The 17,755-nt window shown below is 45.9% G+C and overlaps 1 protein-coding gene across 5 annotated transcripts in view; it reads left to right on the top strand.

Annotated features, from left to right (window-relative positions):
• The window catches only part of CRTC3 (CREB regulated transcription coactivator 3), a 1,114,890-nt gene that overhangs the window by 825,695 nt on the left and 271,440 nt on the right, over positions 1–17,755 (top strand). The gene's annotated exons all lie outside the window — the stretch shown is intronic.

The raw sequence follows: 17,755 nt of genomic DNA, 5'->3' as shown, positions 1-17,755 counted from the left end.
AACGTGTCCCATGCAGAACACTGTTAGTAGCTGTTGATTTGATATATGTCGTGGTTTTGATCTGCCCCTTTTCAACATATACAGTTAGATCAATAAATTGTACAGCTTTGTCACTCATGTTGTAGGTAAATGATAATCCTATTGCATTTTCATTTAAGGTAGAAAAATATTCTTCAAACTCTTGTTTTGTGCCATCCCAGATGATAAACAAATCAGCCTTCTCCCCAAGCCACCATCTTCTCCCACCACCCCCTGGTGAGATTTGCGTAGCTTGGGGAGAAGGAAACTCACATGGCAGTTCCACATGTCTGGATATACATCTGTTTATCAAATAGAAAAATGTTGTTCCGTAGACAAATGTCTGTCATCTCCGTATATATATATATATATATATATATATATATATATGTATATATATGTATATATATGTATATATATTACCTACTGGCGGTCGCCAGTAGGTAGTTATAGTTAGGACCCCTTTTCCATAGGAAATCCGCAACATTCTATTTTGAATAACTTTGGCGCCAGTCGACGAATCCTCGCGAATTTTTCAAAATAGGTGGGGCGCTACGCTCCGCTCCTACCCTGAAAGTCTCGGGGGGATTCGTCAAGCGGGGGCTGAGATAAAAGGGGGGTCCCAAAACGTGTTTTCCCCATGCATTTTTCCATAGGACCTTTAGACACAGCTACAGCCCGAACGGCTGAACAGAATTACTTGAAATTTGGCAGAGAGGTAGCCATAAGGTCAAGGAAGTGCCTTTTGCAGGTCTGGTGTAAATCTGTTCAGTATTTCCGGAGAAAATAGCATTTAAAAGCATATATATATATATATGCGCGCAGGGTGCGCGCACCGTGCGAGCACCCTAACGTGCGCGAGCGTAATTCTGATTGGTGGTTACATGTTAGTCAACGTTCGAATCGGTCGAAATCAGGAAGTGTCGGCCGCCATTTTGTTTGTTTTCAGTGCGAGAGTGAAAAAGGAAGGTGGCGAACGTGAAAAGGGGGCAGGGTAGAGAGTTCCTGACCCCCTAGCCTTTGTCAGGGGGTCCCTGAAGGACCCCGAAGGCAAAAAAAAAAAATTTTTTTTTTTAAATCGCGGGGGTGCGCGCACACTGCGCGCACCCTGAAAAACACAAAAAAAAAATTTTTTTTTACAAAAAAAAAAAAAAAATTCGCAGGGTGAAAACCCAAAAAAAAAAAAATTATAATTTTTAATACGTAGTTTATTGTAAAATAAATATATAAAAAATAATACATAAATAAATTAGCATTTAAAAAACCGTACAAATTCACTGAAAAAACCATAGGTTTCACACACGTTATAGTTAGGAATTAGCATTTAAAAAACCTTGCTAATTCACTGAAAAAACCATAGGTTTCACACATGTTATAGTTAGCTGGACATTTTACTGATAAAAAACCAATGAAATTCCCCCGTTATAGTTACTGTAGGCAACTATAACTCACGCGACCGTAATCCTCTGCTGATGACATATGTGTCTTTATGAAAAAAAAATATTTGTAATATATGTATAGCTAAAATGTAATAGAAGAAGACATGGGCAAATAAGTGTCTAAATACAGTATTAGCATCAGCAGAGGATTGCGGTCGCGTGAGTTATAGTTGCCTACAGTAACTATAACGGGGGAATTTCATTGGTTTTTTATCAGTAAAATGTCCAGCTAACTATAACATGTGTGAAACCTATGGTTTTTTCAGTGAATATATATATGTATATATATATTGCTGGTAATCCGAACAATATAACCTTTCTGCCTACCCTGGGCAGCAGGATTTTAGGGACTGTGCCTCAGACTCCATCGGCTCTGATGAGTAGCATGTGGGCCTGTAGACAACAAACATCTTTGGTTTGGCAAGCAATTAAATAGTAATATGTTGCAAGCTACAAGGTGGCTCCCTTCTCTGGGTGAAGCTAAGCTTGTTCTTTCAATGGCACTCTGACATTTAGTGGTGAAACAAGAGCAATGAATGTTTTTGAATGGTCTTCAGCATGTTCAGGAGCTTCTTAGTGATTCCTGTGTAGAGCGTGTTGCTGTAGTCGAGTCTGCTGGCCACTTGCTGTACTCAGCAACTGGCCCCCACCGGTTCTGACCCCCACACTGGCGGGAAGACTGGCCGGAAACTCCAAGTAAGGACATCGGATGTGCCAGACCTGCCAACCCTACCCCTCAGGTGGGGGAGGCGAGGTGAAGCACATCTCCGGGCCCTCGCCATCTTGAAGATGGGGACCCCTACCCAATCAGGACTAGGCCACTGCCCTCCTCCCACAGGAGAGTGGCAGGATAGGGGTTGTACCCACCCCAGGACAGGGACCCAGTGGTCCCTGCCCTTAGCCTACCTGTAACGCCCCTAAATTTAGCATTTAGGGGCACCCTGAACCTTCCTTCCTCCGATTCCAGATTCTAAAACAGCAAAGAAGATCAAGAAGAAAGAAGACCTGCCGTGCAGCTGCTAAGAAGAGGAAGACACCAACTGCTTTGGCCCCAGCCCTACCGGCCTGTCGACCCTCGAACCTGCTCCTGCTAAATCCCGGCCCCTCCTGTGGCCAGCAACATCACAATCCCCGGAGGACCTGGCTACCTTGTGACTCTGAGCACCTGGGACTCCCACGAGCAGTGGCTCTGCTCAAAGCAAGTATCTAACCCCTGGCACCAGCCCGGAATAGCGAACCCTGCACAATCTGCACCCGTCAAGCCTGGCCAGTGCTTGAGTGGACAAAGACCCCGAGGATGTGCCCCCGGTGATTGTGACCCCGAATCCGGCACTCAAGGACCCACCTTGACGCTCCTGACGACGCCTGCAGCCTCAGAACCAGGGACCCCCCCCACCGCGATCAACAGAGGGTAAGATTTCCCGACACCAAAAGGCACGCCTGCAACTGGTGCCCTGCGGCCCCCTGTGCTCGACTCCTGGGTACCTACCTATCCTCCAACTACCCAACTTACCTCTCGAAGTGGTGGGCACACCTGAAAAATCTTCCTCCCTTAGCTTGCAGCCTTTGTTCGTCCTTGAGCTTTCCCATTGCAATCCATTGAGCGCCCAAAGGCTCAAAAGCACACTGCATCCAGCCGCCCGGGTGGCCCTGGCAGTGCAACTTCTACTCCTACCTACTTCCCCATTTGCCCTGAGCAAGTGACCAGGAGCCCAGCTCCTACAGCCGCGTGGCCTGCTAGTCATCAGCCACCAACCAAGGCACCCCTGCCTCCTATGGGATAACATTGGGCCTAACTCACTCTGCACCCGGCTGCCCCTGTGCTGCTGAGGGTGTAACAACTGTACTTACCTCACCCTGGGAGACCCCTGAGTCTGTGCCCAGGACCTTAACTCTGCCAGTCGAGTTCTTACCTAAAAGCCGATAACTCACTTTTCTTCCATAGTGTAACATTGACTGGCTTCGTCTGGAATTTCTTCCAAGTGTACAGTTTCTAAACTTTAAAATATTCACCTAAAATCAACCGTGTACCGAAAACGGAAATACTCACCTGCTATTAGGAGAGATCCCAGTGCTGGATCTTGGTGCCCAGCACTGACCCTGAAAAGTACTCCCAACCGTACTTGCCACTAACTCAATTTTCTCCCATAGGAAACCATTGACTGTTTTTCTGTGAAATTTCTTCTGTGTCGATTTTTGCAAACTACAAATAATCTTTAAAAATCGTACCAACTGTGAAAACGTAATTACTTACCTGTTTTTGATAGATGTCCCAGTACTGAGCCTAGGAGCCCAGCACTGGATTACAAAAGTAACGAGAACATACTTTACCCGTAACTCGAATTTTCTTCCATAGAAAACCATTGACTGTTTTTCTGTGAAAGTGTTCATTTTGCAAACTTATAAATATTCCTTAAAAATCGCCTGTATAACTTAAACCTAGTTTCTCAACTGCTTACAGGTGGTACACTAGTGCTGGATCCAGGATCCAACACTGACCTAGAAAAAGTAACCATAAGCCCACTTACCTGCTAAGTGAATTTCCTGCCATAGGATAAAATTGGTAATTTGATCAGAAAAAATTTCGAAGTGTCAACTTTTAAAATAGCAAAATATTGCTTAAAAATCACAACAGTAACTAAAAAGTATTTATTCACTTGTTTCCAAGAACTGTCCCAGGACTGAATCTAGGATCCAGTCCTGGAGTTAGAAAAGTAATCCTGAGAGTAATCAATTGCATATAACTTAAAATTCCCATTGAGCTCAACGTATTATTGTGTTTGAAATTGTGTTGCCTATTGCAACAAACTGTAACTATTGCATTCCAAGTCAATTGTCTTTTCCAAAGTATTTAACTAAAGCATCTCATTCTGAGAAAGTATATTTTGATACCTATTGTTGGTTCTAAAATAAAACAACCATATATTTTTTATACAAACCATTGGCCTAGAGTTCAGTTCTTGTGTGTGAGACCATTTGCTGACTGAGTCTGTACAACAAATGCTTTACACTGTCCTCTGATACTGTCTTACTGCTCGACCAAGCTACCACTTTAGAGAGTAAGGTTATATCTAACGTTAGCCTCAGCCAAACCTCTGGGGACTGTGGACTCTAAACACACTGTACCTATTTGGGAACAGTATATATAGAGCCACTTTCCTACAGTGGGTACTTGTATGCCGGTTTTGTGTAGTCTTCCGATAGGGTGAAGTGACAGACCATGTCGAATGCTACAGAGAGCTCAATTAGTATAAGGACTGCTGTGTCTCCACATTCGAGGATCCGTCTGATGTTGGTTGCCATAATGAGGGCAGTCCTTTGTGGGTCCTACCTATGTAAGATGCTGCTACTGAATGTAAAAAGCTGCTAAAACAGAAGACTTGTTGTAATTGGAAATCCCTTGTCTTCACAGGCTCTACCATTCTGACCACACAGCTGATATTAGCCATGAAGAAGTACGAGCTCAGAGGGATGCCAGAGGGCAAGCTCCAAGATGGCCACACTTGAGTGTAGCTGCGCAGGCCAGTAAGCATTATCTGTAAAATGTAGGGGTCCCAGGGCTTTATACAGGGCTTCAGCAGAAACCTGATTCCTGGTGCAACGAGGACTGCACAGTGCTTACTTGTGGGTGGTGTGGTTCACCCAGGACCCGAAGCGACTTCCGAAACGCCGGAGCAGCTTAAGATGGTGAGGGGCTTAGTTGACCGCCTAGGGTGTTCAGGTGGTGGACGGGGCTGGTGCATCTTTGTGCATTGCAGCAGCAAACAAAGGTGTGAGGCCCAGCGGCAGCTGCATACAGTACAGAGACCAAAATGCTCCTTGAAGAGTGAGTGATGGACTCCGGCAGGCCCTTATCAAGGCATAGGCCTGTGTATGTTGTGTCATGGGTTAATATTGGGCTGCTGGTGGGCCATGTGGCAGATCGGGTGAACCCTCACATGCCACTGGCAGTTGAAGGGAAGAGGTGTGGCGCCGCGGCCAGGGCGACTGACTACGGAATCTGGGGATCACGGTTCGATCGCCGGTGGCAGATTAGGCCAGCACCATGTGACTCTGGGCAATAGCTTGCTTAATCTTCCCGATGGCCCCCAGCGCCTAGAGACCCTTACGGGTGATTGTTCGCGCTTTACAAATGTGGATAATTATTATTATTATTGGGTAAGTGAGCTGACTTGCCATCATTCAATAAGACACAACATATGAAGTAACATATTTTGCACTGAATGGCACCACAATAATTTTTGCTACTTGTTATGTCATACTTAAGTGTAACCCACATTGATTAAGTGAGGACTCACACTCAGATGACAACTGGCTGGGTCTACATATACCCCCACTGGTGTGGGTTTTGGGTAGGACCCTGTGAAGTAGTTGAGAGGGGAGCAGAGAGGGCATCTTTGAGGGCTTGCTGCAATCAAATTACTCAGGTTGTACAGCAAAACAACTGGGAGCATCCAAATAAAAGCAGAGACTAGCAGTGGAATAATGCACTGAATTCAACAACTTGTTCCTTTAAACCAACTGTGTAACACAAAAATGCAGAGATATTTAAAACCATCTGTCGCACGGGATAGCTGCGATGCCCAAGCATCGCGTCCTTGGTGACCACATATAGGTTAACAGCATGGATTTTGCGGCGTTTGGTTGTAAACCGGTAGTGTCACTGAACACTGGGGATTTCCAGTATGCGGGGCCCAGAGAACCATGGGTCTGACATAAAAAAATATGACATCGTCTGCGTATAACGCGATACGGTCCGATCTCGACTGAGACCATTCAAAGCCACGGAGCACCGCGTCATTCCTAACCCACGCAGCTAAAGGTTCAACCGCAAGGGCGAACAACAGTGGGGACAGGGGGCAGCCCTGTTTAGTGCCTCTTTGGATAGGGAAGGGGTGTACAGACGCCGTTAAGTTCGTAGAGAGCAGGTGTACATATGCAATGAAGCGTGGATCAAAATAATTCGCCTCGAGCAATTTGAAGAGGTATACCCAACTAAGTGAGTCGAAGGCTTCGTCAAGCCAACAGCATAGCAGCTGGCCGACCCAGCTCTGGGGCTGCTGCCTTAGCGCTATGTACTCTCCGGATGTTATGGCGGGTAGCTCTTTGGGGCATAAATCCCGACTGGTCAGGATGGATCAAATCCGAAGCGCACTTACATAGGCGCTCGGAAAGGACTTTCCTCAACAGTTTAGGCTCAAAGTTGATGAGGTAAATGGGTCGGTATGAGGAGGGGTCTTCCGGAGGGCGGCCAGGCTTAAGAAATAGAACTTTTTTCGCATGTCGCCAATTCTGGGGCAACATGATTGAGTCCTCGGCCTCCTGGATTGCCGCCAATAAATGGGGGCCTAATAGATGCATGTTCGGCCGCAGGAATACCATAGGGAATCCATTGAGACCTGGTGCCCGCCCCGGGTGTAATGCGGTGAGGGCCCCAGTCAGTTCGTCCACTGTGATTGGGGCCTCCAATTGCTCATGCAGGTTGTCAGGAAGCTACCGTGGTGGATTATCTGTCAGGAATTACGCAATAAGATCTGCCGAGATTTGTTCGCGTTGTGCAAATAGGGCCGTGAAGTGTTGTGTGAATTCTCTGGCAACGCCCTCTGGTGACGTACATAAGGACCCCTCCGTGCCATGAATAGTGGGGACAGTTGCTAGAGATTTGTCAGGCTGGCAAAGCCGGTGGGGCATTCTACTTGATTTATCACCCCATTGATAAACCCGGTGTTGTGATGCCTCCCAAATTTCCTTAGCCTTTCCCATTAAATATTGCTGTAGTTCTTGTTGCACCTGCAGCAGGTTGTGCCGTGTAATAGGGGTAGGGTCTCGGTTAAGCTGCAATTCTAGGGCTGTCTGGCACTACTCCAAAGCCGCCAGTTGCTCACGTCGTGCACGTTTTTACATGGTGCAATAGCTAATTTCGGCGCCACAAACGGTGGGCTTGAGGGCTTCCCTCAAGATACTTCGGGATGGGGCGGAGGGGCCATTTGATTCTAGGTATGTGGAGATAGTCGTACAGAGCATATCCTGATAGTCTGGACACTGAAGATGCCAGGGGGACCTTTTGTCCATCTTTACCATCGTGGTGCAGGAGATGTAGGCCATACGTAGTATTTTAGGTTGGACCAGCCGGAAACTCGTCCTTATGGCTACCTCCCCAGGTGATGCCTTAGCATCACCTGTTGTCTACTATATCCCTCTCCCAGCTTTTCCGAAAACCATAAAGAATGTCAGGGGAAATGTTTTTTTTAAATTTTTTTTATATGTAAGCGAATTCGTCCTGCGAGTGATATGTTCTTCAAGGAGTTTATTTTCTAGGGGCGATGATTCTGGATGGGTCTCTTCACGGGGAAGTGCCGCTAGCAGGGTGTGCAAATTTGTAGATAGCGGAAGGCCTCGGTGGGGCTTGATCATGGGATTTCTGCTAGTACGCAAAGGGTATCATCTCTGTTCAGGTGTATAAGTCTCCCACCCTTGAAAGTCCCATTAGGTCCCACTTGTCAAAGTCCTGTCTCGTGCTGATTCCACCCAGAAGCTCAGAATCCCACAAAGGAGTCGCCTGAGTGATTCTGTTTCTCCACCCCAGCTTGTTGAGTGTTGAGTGCCAAATTTGAACTGTCAGCGCCATCGGTCCCTCCAGGGTGAGATGATGCAGATAAGTGTAGAGTGCTCGGAGATAATCTATTGGTTGGAGAACCAAATGGTCCATCCGATAAACAGGTTCAGTCAATTGTTGATGTCCCCACTGGTTGGTAACTCAACTGCTCCACTGTGTAGTAGATTTGGATATCAAGCAGGGCTATCCCACCATCATACCTACCTTGCTTTAGTTTATTAAGGACGATTTTCCTCTTTGTGACCAGTGCTACTGGAATGGTTGTTTTTGAGGCTCGGCCTTCATTTTTTGTGGGCTTTCTGTTGTGCTGTGCTCTTGCTGGCCTGTTAGGTGCATATGGACCTTCCTGTCAGGAGGGCGGAGACTTCCTGAGGAAAGGATGTGGCTGAGGCCTAAACCACATTTAATTTCATGGAAAGAATTTTCATATAACCACCAACAAACGTAAATAAACAATTTCTCCTCCACCAGTAAAGAAAAAAATAGTGGGCTCTAATCAGACTTTGTTAATAACTTTATTGGAAGATTTACAAGCAGTTCGCTCTAATACAGCTAACATTCTTTTGGAAATTAAAAATATTCGCAAAGACATGGCGGGCCTTTCGATAAAAGTGTCTGACAATGCTATAAAAATCCAGGATAATAAGGTAAAAATTGACAGTATGTTTTATTTTCTGGTTCCTCAGACAGGCTGTCTGAGGAACCAGAAAATAAAAGAAAGAAAATTACAAGAATCAGCCCACTTGTGTTTACTTTATGCTCACAAAGTGTACTTTTAACTATTACATTACTGTTTACGTGTGCTTAGGACATTTCTTCTGATAATTATTTAGCATTATACTATTAATTGTTTTATATAATATTTTAAGAACAGTTTGTTAGATTTTAATATGTGGCTCCGTTATATGATAATTGTTACCAATAGTTATTGGTCCCCCCCCCCCCTCTTTTATGTTTTAATTTTTGTTCCTATTATACTGCAATTCTCATTGTAATGGTGCAATTTTTAATTTATATTTTAACGTTATATTGCACATTTAATGTACTTCATCAGTTCTCTATTTTTGTTATTATAAACTCAATAAAATATTTTGAACATGAAAAAGGTCAGGACTGGTTGCGATAAAGATTCCTAGGTACCGGATGTAGGAAAGTAGGATCTGCTGCTTATGGTTACCCCTACGTTTTGCTTGATGTTACACTGTTTTGACTAGTTTGACTGGGATCCTGCTAATCAGGACCTCAGTCTACCTGCCTTCTCCTTAAAATGTTATGCCATGTACTTTGGTACACATTCCAGATTGGATACTGGGGTACCCTTATAAGCCCCTAGTATATGGTACACATGTACCCAGGGCATAGGTACCCCAGAGGCCTCCCCTGGGCTGAAGCATGTATTATGCCACCCATGAGAGGCCATGCAAAAAGGAACTACAGGTCTGCCATTGCAGCCTGTGTAAGCTGGTGCTTGCACCACTTACTTTAGATAAAGGTTCAGTATATCTATAGGTCCTTACACTTAAAACGTATGAGTCACCCCATAGCAGGCCTTAACAATCCTGAAGGCAGGGTGCCGGGTTTTTCATGTGAGGGTGCCCCTGCATGAGCAAAGCCCCTCTGCAGCCCTTGGAGACCATTCTCCTGGGTTGTCTGTGACTCAGCCAGACATATAGGTAGAGGTACATTATAACCTTGCGGTAAATGGTATCTCAAACGGCTGAAACAAAACATGTCGTGTTTGGTATCAAACACCTTGGAACATACCTCCCACACAGGTAACCGGTGTGGGAGGTATGATTCCACCCTTCTGAAGCGAGCTTCATGGGGTCACTGATCTTTACGGTGCCAACATTCTTGACCCGGACAGCACAAAATGGATGCTGCCAACCAGAGACACATTTCTGCCCTCCTGATGCTGAGCCAATCTTGAGCAGAGGAAGGCGGCACAATAGGCATTCTGTCACAGGGAGGTGTGACCAGCTCCCAGACAGGATTTAGTGTATTGGGGCTGGGTGGGTGCACTTCCAGAGTGCCTAAAAGTCTGCATCTGGGGCACACTTGGAGTCCCTGTGCATAGTCCAGCTCAAACCAGTTCTGGGAGCAGTTGGCTCCTGCTCTGGCGTGAAACTGGACAAAGGACATGGGAATAACCTCCCCTCTGTTCTGACCCTCCCCTAGGAGGGTCCCCTGAATCTGTCCAGCCCTCTCCTGTGGGTACATAAGTGCTTACCTGGCTGTAGGACTTAAGATTTTACGCGGACAAGATCTGAAACAAGAAACCACTGACCTTCGATCGTCTGGACACTCTGGACTTTGACTGGGCCCGACTTCGTCTCCCTCTCCGTCCAAAGCATCGTCTGTGCCCTTGCACCATACAGGCTCCGTGCAGGACCTGTGGAGCATTAAGGACATCTGAAGAATCTCCCTTGGGGTGAAGGAGTCACTCTCCTGCATTCGTAGGCACCGTAACGCAACTGACCGGTCTGCTGATCCTGAGCTCCTGCGTACTCCAAAGGCTCCAGCAACACAGGAGGTGGGTTTCGAAGTCCCTTAAGGTCGAGCTGCCCTCTCATGGAGTTTGAGGCCAGTATCCCTCGTGGGGACTGCCTAACCCAAACCCCTGTGCACCGTGTACTTTTGCAAGTGAATATTATTGTTGACGATTCCTGAGCTTGTGCATTGGACTCTGTGTAGTCCTGACCCAGAGCAGTATTTCCACCAAAGAACTCCGAGTGCTCCGTGGGCCGGTACTTTGTGATCTTGCTTGAGGCCTCCTCACGACTCCTGATCATTCGACCTGTGGGTCCTCTTGAGGGTCATCTTGAATTCTGTTGGGCTTCCCTGGCTGCTCCAGACGTGCCCTGACTCCCCATTGCTTGGTGAGTCCCCGGGATCTTGCTGGTCCATACTGTAACCTGCTTGACCTTCCCGTGTGGGTGGCTGTTACCAAGGCATGTTGGTGTGGTGATCCAGCCGGACACTGACCCCCTCAGCCCTCGACATCCTTCGTGGGACAGCTCGCTTCCGGCTCCTGGTCGTCCTCGACGTTTCCTGGACCTCGTGGCAGCAGAGTCAAGCATCCCTTATTGGCACCTGAACCACCCGACATCGGTGGGCATTTGTCTGCTGAGCCCCTGGTCACCCTGAAGTGACCCAGACTCTGTTCTCTCTGCTTTCAGGTTACTTCCATCACGAATCCACCCTTGGATTCCAACGGACACTTTCTTCCTTTCCGGCAGCAGCTCTTCTTTGAAGCCCACCATTGAAAATGATGACGGTGTCCGACACCACTCCAAACCTTTGCACCCGGCTCCTCTGGGATAGGTAACTCGGGTACTCCGGTATCCACGGGTGGGGTGTCTCTCCAGCCTCCTAAGTTCCAAGGGTTTCCTCGAAGTCCACCGAGATGGGTCCTTAAACTTTAAAATTGTAACCACGACTACCCCATAGAATTCTACCGAGCCCGCGGTCGTGTAAGCACACTGCACCCGTCCTCCATGGGGTCCCTTTCTACTCACCTCGGGTGATTCCTTGGGGTCACAGCGATTCTACGTGTTCTAGACACTGTCTCAACTCCAGTTGTGGTTCTTATAGCACTATTTTAGTACATGGTTAGGTCTCCCCCTGGAGCCCACTGTGTATTGTGCTTCTTACAACTGTTTCTTTGATAAAGTATTGTGTGCTTCGTGTTGTGCCCTCGTGTAGAGGATACTAGAGAGTGTTACATAAATAAATACATATTTTTATAACTACTGTGTGGTTCTCCTTTCATTTGATTAATACTAAAGGTGATATTCTGGTAAAACAAGCTGCTTTACATTCCTTCAAGATTAAGCCTGAAGGCCGCTCTCCACAGCTACCACTAGGAAAGCTTTCTAAAGGTTATCTTTGACCTCATACATCATAGGGGTCGTTTGGACTGGTGCAAGGTGCCCACTTTAATTAGTGGACAGCATAAATCAGGCCAACTTCTCACACCGGAATCCTTCCGTCACTATTCCCGCCTCACAGTCCTTCGGTAATCTCGGCGCTGATCCATGAAGGACAAATACCACCGATCTGGACCACTTGATTGTGTATCTGGAATATTTCCCAAAATTGGCAAAAATATTCAAAATTGTGGGAATAGAGGACTGGGGAGCCACTACATAGAGAAGAATGTCATCCGCATATAGCAAAATTCTGTCTTCCCAATCCTCTGTCCAGCAGAGGCTTCGAATCATTGGGTCACCTCGGATCCAGGCTGCCAAGGGTTCAAGTAGTAGAGCAAATAGGATTGGTGACAAAGGGCAGCCCTGCCTAGTCCCTCATTGGAGGGGGTAGACTCTGGACACTCTTCCGTTTACCACCACTTGTGCCAGGGGTTCAGTGTAGGGGATTCGAGTCCAAGTCAAGAATCGAGGCCCAGAACCCAGGAGTGTGAAGCAAAGCAAAGAGATATGGCCACTCAACCATGTGAAAGGCCATGCACGCGTCAAGGGATAAAACCACCGCTCCCTTCTGGATTTTATTTGCGCGTCCTAAGACTCTGTGGAGACGTCGCTAATTGAGAGCAGTATTGCGACTTGGCATGAATCCAGACTGGTCCGGGTGAAAAAGTCTTGAAATTATCGGGATGAGTCAGTGGGACAACAGTTTGGCAAGGATTTTAACCTCTGCATTCAGCAATGAGATAGGCCGGTAAGAAGTGCATTGATCCACCACTCTTCCCTCTTTATGTATTACATATATCGAGGCAAGTCTCTGATCTCTGGGTAGCGTGCCACATCTCAACCCTATTGAAGAATCCAACATCAGAAGCATCCTCCCTCCCATCATGAAGGAAGCTCTTCCAATTGCTTTCCTTACACCAGGAAAACCCCCAAGAGCTATGATTTGTCAGACTTCTGATAATTAATTGCTATGTCAAGATACTGGCTAAACTGCTAGACAATCGGCTACTTCTGCTACTTCCTGACTTAGCACTACTAGACCAGGTAGACTTTATACCAGGCCACTCCAAAGTTCACAATTTATGCAATTTCTACATAAACCGGAGCTAGATGCTGCAGCTGTGTTGCTGTATGCCATTAAGGCATTCAACTCCGTAGAATAATAATACCTTTTTACCATATTACGACATATGGGGATGCTAGACATTTATGTTAGCTGGATGAAGATACTATATACTATATACTAAAGCCATGACACGTCTCATGATTAATGACGTAATTTCCACTCCACGACAATTAATATTATGAGGGGTACACTACAAGGATGCCCACTTTCCCGCATACTGTTTGTGCTGGCCCAGAGCCACTGGTAGTCATGCTGCACCAACAGTGTGCCGCACATGCCCTAAACATGATGCTGTACCTGTGTAACCCCCCATACAAGTTTTAGCCCGGTCCTCTGTGAATTCATCAGATGTCAACAAGACAGATTCATCTAAACCCAGTGTCCCCCACTCCAAATTGAGCAGACAATGGTCCAGAATTGATATTACACGATGGATATAAGCACTGCAGGCCTCAGTGTGCATACAGGACAAGGACATCAACACTGCTTATAGGGCATTTGAGGAATGGTTCGAGTTGTCTTTAGAAACTTTGACCGCAAGACAAATGCACAAGTACCACTGTTTAAGGACGAGTGTTACCTGTTTCATACCAGAAATTAGTCAGTTTAAGAAAAAATAGGAGGGAGGAAATGAAATAGAGATTGCTTTTTGATGAAGACAGAGAGTCTATATATAACAAAACGCTGAACAATTATCAGCAGGCAATTGGGAAAAAAGACTAATGGATTTTGCTGACAGAATCTCTAGGTCTTCACAAGACTAAAGAAATGTATGCAATCGTATAGTCCTCCCTGAAACCTAAAATTACAGGAGAGGCCCTTCCTCCTCCAGGTAACTCTGCGAGGAGCTTGTCACATTCTTCATTAGTAAGGTCAGCCATATTTACAATTCCCTGATCCACATTCAGGGTCCAATGTGTGTCTATTCGACAGCAGAGACACCCCTACTCTTTTGATTTTTCTCCAGTTGAACAGCAATTTCATCTGGGAAGTAGCAAACACAGTTGGATCCGATTCCCCTTTAGATCCAGACCCCATAGACATTATGCTGGAAGGAGTAGATGCCATGCTATCAGTCCTGACCACCTTGTTTAATATTTCACTGGAAGCATGCATTTGTCAGCCCACTGTTCCTACCTGGATCCTGGTAAAGCAGAGCACTATAGGCCTATATCTCTGCTTCCCTGTATTAATAAAACAGAGAAATGGGTCAATGATTATTTGCCCAGTTTCTTGGAATCACATAACCTCTTACATACCTCTTACATCAGACTCAAACTGGCTTTAGACCTGGTACAGTACTGAGACAGCTCTCTTACTGGCCACTGAAGGTCTTAGTAAAACATTAGATCAAGGTGGCAAAGCAGCGCTTATCCCTCTGGATTTGAGTGCAGCCATTCTATTCTTCGACATAGGCTAGAGGCATTAGGAATTACTTGATATGTGATAAACTGGTTGACCTCCATTCTGGACAACGGAATCTTCCAGGTCAGAGAAGGGCCCTGCCTGTCAGAGGTTTATCAGCTTAAATACGGAGTAACCCAGGGCTCGTCCCTGAGCCCCACTCCTTTTAATGTGTATGTATGTCCCTTAGCCGATATTTATTTGCTCAGCTCGGCTCACAATGGTGTCATATACCGACGATACTCAGATCGTCGTCTTCTTTGCACTAACATCTGCCACACTGCAGCAAACTTGGCTACCTGCATGGAGCAGGAGGTGATTTAGAGCCTGCAAGTCTTCTTAGGCAGTGATCTCACTATGGCCTCACAGGCAAAGAAATTGGCAGGAACGTGTTTTAGTCTTCTGACAGCCGTTCAGAAGATTTTCCATCGAAACTCGAAGAACTGTGATACAAGGGCTTATTCTGTCACAATCAGATTATTGAACCTCGCTGTATCTCAGCAGCGCTGTTTATGTTGCCAGGAGGATGCAGGTTATACAGAATGCTGCAGCCAGAGCCTTGCTGAATATACCAAACACCGAATCAGCCTGTTCGGGTCTGGTCAGTCTTCAGTGGTTACTAGTCCGAAAGAGAATAGAATTTAAAACACTTTCCATGGTACAGGAATTAAAAATTAAGATCAAACAACCATTTTCAACTGGTCCCCCCAGAATAAAAAGGATCAGAAGCAGAGGGTGATCTTTTGCTTCTCTGGCATTTAAACTCTGGAACTCTTTTCTGATCAGTCCACGAGCTAAGGACAATTTGCTCAGTTTTAGAAAGCAGCTAAAGACCTATCTGTTTATATAAATAGCATGCTATCCTCTCACAATTCTTGTTAGCACTGGGAAGTCTGTTCCTGGGTAGCAATGTAATCTACAAGAACTAGAAAAGAAATCAGATTCAGTAGTCTCTCTGGCATCACTATCAACTGGAATCAACTGGAATAAGTTTGCCATCTCATACTTTCCATTTAATACTTAAAAATGCATACCAAACTTTTTAGACTTTCTGATGGCATGGTGTGATGGCGTCACAAAATATTTGGGAAGCTGTGGTCAAGCTGATCTGATCTCCTCCTTCAATTTCTTGTTGCTAGAAGACAAGATTGCCATGTGGATTAAACTTCCATTTTCTGTGGTAGTGTTTTCACAAATGCTATGTTGCCTTATTAACATCGTACTCCCCCTGACCAAACCATTTTTCCAATCACTAGGCCTCCCTGATGATTAGAAATGTGTGAACTGGTAAGCATCCAACATTTAATTGGGAGATGCTAAGCAGTGGAAACAGATAACACATAGCCTACCCTACTCAATCATCTGCCAACACACACTCATCGATCACCTATGCCAGATTGGTATCACAGAAATTGCACTCAGAATGATGGTATCCTTTCTCACGGGATGCACCCAGAGAGCCCCCCTCCCTCCCTTCACATTGCAAGCCAAGCACACCATCTGTGGCTTCCCCAAGGCTCATCCTTCAGCCCAACCCTCGTCAATGTCTAAATGACGCCACTTGCAGACATCGTCAGATCTCATAGCATCAACATCATCTCCTACGCCGACGACAATCAGCTCCTCCTCTCGCTCTTAGTCGACACCACTTAGACAAAGACCTACTTCCACAACAGTATGAGGAATGTCTCAACCTGGATGAAGAACTACTGCCTGAAGCTCAACATGGACAAAGCCGAATTTCTGACCTTTGGCAAACACAGCGCCCTCTGGAACGACTCCTGTTGGCCGTCGGAACTCAGACCCACCCTCACTCCAAAAGACCATTCTGACTGGTCTACAGTAAAGCACTCTATGCAGGCACCACCACCAAACTCATGCAAAGACTCCAGACGATCCAGAACGTAGCTGCCACGCTGATCCTCAACCTGCCCGAGAAAACAGATCACCCAGCACCTGAAAGACCTGCACTGGCTCCTGGTCCAGACGAGATGGCATGCCAAGCTCCAGACCCATGCCTACAAAGCACTTTGTGACTACGGAGCCGCCTACATGAACCACAGCCTGCACTTACACTGACCTCCTAGGAACCTCTGCTCCACTTACCTCACCCTTGCACAGATCCTTCTCACACGATCTGCCGTGCCGGAGGACACTCCTTCTCCCATTTCACCAGCAACACGTGGAACACCCTCCACCTCCGCATCCATGCTGACCTACTCAAGAAAGGAGCTCAAGACCTGGCTTTTCGACTGAGTGCTGGATACCCTCTCGGGTGACAAGCCACATTCTACAAGTCCAAATTGATTCATTCATTCATTTATGCTTGACTAAATCAATTTGTCTGTTAAGGTATAAGGGGAACGGTAATCTTCCCACATGGGCACATCCACTCCATTCACTACAGTTAACGCGTTTAGAAGGATGATAGATCACTCCCAGTATGCGTTCATGCTCCTCAACAATGCACACTACTAGTACCTCCACCTCGTCACTACTATCCTCTTGTTCATCCTCATCCTGATGTTAGCTAATTAAATTTACATTATTTGTACTCCTCTCCATGCCGCTTAATCTACATACTCTAGAGAAATTACCACATTTCTTGCATCTATAACAGTGGGCATTGATGGCAGGACATGCATTGGATTCCTCCTAATGACGTACTTCCACACCTATAGCACTGTTTTGATCTTACCACCCTTTGTGGCTCCTTTTTATACTTTACCCCCACAGACTTGTCTCTCCTGGAATCACCTTTCTGAAGATTGTTCATAATATTCTGTTGAATTTTAACATTGCTAGTTCTGTTGATCATTTGGTCTCTACTGATCTCCTCTTGCAATTCCTTAAACTTACAAGAAGCAGATAATATTCTTAATACTGACACATATTGCAGCAATAGTCTCACCCGCTGGCTGATCGCCATTCCACCGATATGCTCAATCTTATGGTGTAATTCTTCTTTAATGCTTTTGTAGCTTTGACATGTTCATCATCAGACCTTTCCTCTGCATTGGACACATTACCATGTTCACCATCCTCACTGTTTGGCACTGGTAATGTTTTCACAACCATTCTCCCTTCCACACCTACACTGTGTTTTAACATGGCTAATTTCCTTTTCACCACAAATAAATCTCCCTCTTTTGCTTCTAAATATGTCTCAAACTATTCTTTCCAATCCTACCATGCCACCACAGGTGAGTGACCCCGGTTC

The sequence above is a fragment of the Triturus cristatus genome, chromosome 3_1, assembly GCF_964204655.1.
Source record: "Triturus cristatus chromosome 3_1, aTriCri1.1, whole genome shotgun sequence".
In the NCBI taxonomy this organism is placed as follows: domain Eukaryota; kingdom Metazoa; phylum Chordata; class Amphibia; order Caudata; family Salamandridae; genus Triturus; species Triturus cristatus.
Note: the sequence above shows the minus strand (reverse complement) of the source record. Positions and strands in the feature narration are given on the sequence as shown.